Source organism: Dreissena polymorpha, chromosome 4 (assembly GCF_020536995.1).
Source record: "Dreissena polymorpha isolate Duluth1 chromosome 4, UMN_Dpol_1.0, whole genome shotgun sequence".
Lineage (NCBI taxonomy): Eukaryota > Metazoa > Mollusca > Bivalvia > Myida > Dreissenidae > Dreissena > Dreissena polymorpha.
Window position 1 is genome coordinate 81982830 of NC_068358.1, and position 4950 is coordinate 81987779.

The 4950-nt window shown below is 32.8% G+C and overlaps 1 long non-coding RNA gene across 1 annotated transcript; it reads left to right on the plus strand.

Moving 5' to 3' along the window:
• The first annotated feature begins 1282 nt into the window (after nucleotides 1–1282).
• LOC127879305 (uncharacterized) lies at nucleotides 1283–4495 on the plus strand. Its single transcript, XR_008049002.1, has 2 exons — nucleotides 1283–1483; nucleotides 3516–4495. It is a non-coding gene; the product is annotated as an uncharacterized LOC127879305 (long non-coding RNA).
• Nucleotides 4496–4950: the final 455 nt, after the last annotated feature.

Here is a 4950-nt window from a genome sequence, read left to right on the forward strand (position 1 = left end):
TTCAAACAGCTTTCATGCAAAACTCAATATTCAACGGATGCACAAGTGTCATACTTTAAAAGAAGCAATTGATCTCATTTGCTTCAAAGTAACGCCACTCACAACAATACCACCGCCACGATCAACAACAACAATATATGGCGTCAAGTGTGGTTTACCGATTGTGAAGTGAACAAAAAGCTTTCATAATGTATCCAATAAAAAAGTTTATCGCCACATGGGTCCTATATGTCCTGTATCAAGGTTAAGCGTTCAAAAACATCTTATAAATAAGTGTCTGTATCAAGGATGATAAACAGGAAATGCACGAATTCCATTTTCAACGGCACTACAAACACTAAACATTCCGGATATAGGTTATGTCGATACAATTATCCATGTTGCGAAACCACGCTGCAAGTAGTGGGGGATTTTTTATAAATCCAATGAATATAATCTTACAATCGAGTATTATAACAGCGTGTCACTATATGTTCCTCATTGCAAAAAGGACTGTGCACAATTTAAATGCACTTGCATTCAATATCTGTGCACGTTGTACAATGTTTTTGTTTCTTTTTAGGAATCATTGTATATGGTTGGCTGGAGTACTTTATTCGCTGATAATCACGTATGTATGTGATAATGAGCTAGGTAAAGCACTAGATTTCACGAGTTTGATATCTGGCCCTGCCACACCACTTGTGCGGGGAATAGTCATTAAATCCTTTCCACGGCCATTAAAGTCCTACCTCTGACTCTTAAGAGCAATTGTCAGTCAGTGAAATAAGTATGTACAATGAATACTGGTAAACCAGCGTTTATAAGGAAAGTGTGAGTTGGTTTAAAAAAAACGAAATATGAAACTAAAGAAATAAACATTTTAATGTCATATACAATTTTATTAATAGAATACGAATACAAACACTTTATTCAAAATGCATTTTCTTTATTTAAAACAAGTATCAAATACCACTACGAATTGACGAAGTAGTTCGCGAATGATTTGCTTGGTCGGTTGGGTCAACATGAGGACTTACAGCTTTATTTCCACTTATTTGACTTATTATAAATGTCGAGCTTTAACGTTTTGGGGCTTCGGTATTGCATGTTGAATTTTCGATCTTTTTGCATCATTTGATCATATCCGCAAAATTCATATTTAAAACAAAAGAAAGATATGTTACAAAGAAATTTTGAAGAGCTCTTTCTTTCTTATTAAAAGTAAGGAACGACATGCGGCTAGTAAACAGAAGGTTTCGAAAAGAGTTTGCTCAAACTACATGCACTTTTTGCAGATGTTAGTGGAAACAAACAACTGTTTTTTTCTGGCCTGATAGCATCTATCACGTGAACGTATTTAACTACTTAAAGAATATTTATAACGTTCCGTGTTAAAAAAAATATTCCTAGTGATAGCCGTACACGCAGCGAGAACAATTGTGGAAAATGGCATCATATTTTACATGTATCATTGTGTTTCTTGTTTGCTGTTCACAGACCGGTAAGTACACGTATTTAATACACATACAATATATCATATATTTTATATATAATTATGTTTAAATAACTCGAATTTGTTTGAAATCTCTGTAAAAGCGCAGGAACTTTGATTATATGACGTATCAAATATTTTGCTTTCAACGTTAATAGGGCTAAATAGGATTTAAAATAGCATATTTTAATATAAATAGTATATGATTTTTTATAATGAAAAGTTTTATATAACAGAACACGTAAATTTAGGCGCAACATATTTTTTATCGAATTATTGTCGTTTGTAATTTTTAAGCAAATCGTGTACACATCATGAACTAGTATTCGATTCCCCATTTTGATAAAGTGTACAATGATTCTGAGTTTTGATGCTTGGGAATAAAACCACGAGTTAGTTATCTGAGTATGTAATATCCACTCGCTCAAACAAAATTATAAGCATATAGATAATAAAAACGATAGCACTATTTCAATTATAACACGATTGTTTTATTTATGACGCAATCATAAATCAATCTATATTTAAACATATGCATGTGTCGTTTTAAAACTTTTTCTGCGATCTTAATTAGTACTTTAACATCGAAAATTGTGTTCTATGTCTCTATGTCTAAACATGAAATTTTAAGATAAGAAAAGAACAGAACAATTAGGATCATCAGAAAGTTCAATCTGTAGCCCCCCCCCCCCCATTTTGTTTACAACCATTTAATTACGAAATTCACTCGTATTTACATAAATATTGATAAAGCAAGACTTACGTCAACATATAATGGCAGAAGGAAAATATAAATTTTGAGCACAGACATTTCCTCTGATTTAACCTTGATCGAAAGATAACAAATAGATTAGTTGCACCGTACAACAGTAGGTTCCAGGTTAACTTGCAAGGGTACCAACGTTTATAAAAATGAACATGTCGTTACCATGATGTAATTTAGACTTTTAGATGTTGCATAAACTTATTTAAAATGTAGCATGGCTATACAAAATTTATATCATGAACTGCTAAAAAGTTTTAATAACATGTAGTACAGCATTTGTAAGCGAAAAAAATCGGGCCCGCAATATTTCGCATTGATCAGCTCATTATGCTCAACTACCGCAATATTTCGCATTGATCAGCTCATTATGCTCAACTACGAATTGATATTCTGACTAAACATAGTCCTGTAAAATAGTTCAAGTAGGCAAACGTATGTTTAAATATATAAATGATGGAAAGTTCATAATCAGCTTAAATCGTAACAAACAATTAATTTGAATGTTACCTTTCCAGATACGGAATTACCAAAATCTTGGAATTTAAAAAACGTTCTACATAATGTATAAAACAGTAGGAACTTTGAAAAAAAAATGTCCACACTTTTTTCAATTTAATTTAATATAATTTATTAAAACATTTTACCGTTGGGAAATGGCTTATCACTAAAAAAAGTATAATCGCGAAAAAATGTTAAAAATAGTTTGCCTTTCGCGTTAATCGTATCCGGCATTTTTAGAGGAAACGCGTATGCTATACATATACACCAAAGAGGCATTTGAAGTGTTAAAATTATTTTTAGAACAAATATTTTGTTTTGATGTTGACGAAATTATAACGCACATACTAGAAGTCCGCTCCTGGTAATTATAAAATAATGAGATTTTACACGAGGTTCATTGGAGGTCTTAAACCGCCTTGTCAAATATAAACAATCTACCGGGGCAAGCCGAATTCGCGCATCGAACTAGACATCAACCACTTAGCGACTTAGCGCACTTAATTTTCGGATACCGAGTAAAGTAAATTTTTGCAAATTTAAACATGAAACGATACAAAGGTCTTCAAACACCCGTATCAATAATGCACGATAGTGTTATCTGAATTTAGAATCGGCTACGGATTTTAATGAAATGTGCTTGAGGGTCAGGTTAAATCAATCGTAAAATAAGATTTATGAATACGAATTTTTAAACAAAATGGCATCGTTACCTACAAAAACGTGTTTTAATAAGTGTATTATGTACACAATAATACATGTAATCATTCTTTTCAGCGTCAGATCGTATTTATGTGCATGCTATCGTCTGCGAGGCATCGTCCATGATCCTGGCCCGTCCCGACGGGAAATACTTGGACGTGACAGGGCAATATATGGCCGCATTCGAGGAGGACACATATGCCCGCCTTTATTAGTCCCGATTACAACCTGTTACGCTCCGTCAACCAGTTACCGAGTGATGAGAAATTGCAATGGACTCAACGAGTGTCACCTTTCTGCCACCAACGCCGAATTTGGAGACCCTTGTCCTTGGATATTTAAATATCTGGAAGTAAAATACAGTTGTATTTAAATCGATATGTTATATGGTGGGCGCATCCAAATCATGACTGTTTTTATAGCAGGCTGCACTTTTTCTGTTGACTTTTGTTATTTTTATATCACCAAAATGACTTTAAATCATATATTGTAAGATGTAAATAAACGCATGCAGTAAAGTTTATCTTACTAATTATTGTCAAACGGAAAACTGTTTTGTATTACGTTTATGACCATAAATAGCACACTTTTATCAACATCAATGCAATGGTGACTATATGTCGCTCACCAAAGTCTCCAATACAAGTGGAGTGTTCAGCATTTTGCCTTAATTCACATTATTTGCTTAGCTTATAACACCCCAAACGCCATCGTGGCAAAGCTTTCATTAGTTCACAATTAATCATGTGGTGATATATGAAATCATACTTGTGATACTTCAACAAGTTCTTGAGAATTATGAGTAACCTTCTTCCTTTATATTGAATATTTTATTCGGCTAGTCTATTCATAATGGGAAGTTTTCAAATGAAGTGCATATGTAAACAATATCAAACTTCTTATTATGTATTTGAATATGTATTTTTCTTTTACCGCATGAACATCCCTGTCTAGTAAGAGCTTTAAACACTTGGAAACAAGTACCAGCAAGAAGCTTTGCAAATTGCCTGTTGTTGACCGACATTTATATTCTAAAAATAAACTAGCGTAAACTATGTTTTATCCGTCATTGACATGAAGTACGTGCATATTGCTGCAAGAAAACTTGTTTTCATTATACAATGTAGTTCAATTCTTCTTATACCTCAATACAAGCAATAAATTCCTCTTTACCATATCGGATTAGCTTGGTCATAAAATTATGTACAAATTATCCCAGTATTTTAATTATTCCAGTATTTTAGTTGCTTTTAACAGGTTCACATTCTGTTGCAATTAAAAAGTATTGCATCACAATATTCATAAATCGTCTCTTCATTGTAAATGATTTATTAAAATAAAATAAGTATCACTGTTAAATTTAAAAAGGCTTATGGACACTCCAAATGTCATATTTATTGATAACACTTCATCTCAGCCGAGTCTGAAACTGGTCTACTTGCAGTGAAAGACTATGTCAAGAGTCCACATTAGAAAAAAAGCTTGTAAAGACATAAGACGTCACATGTTT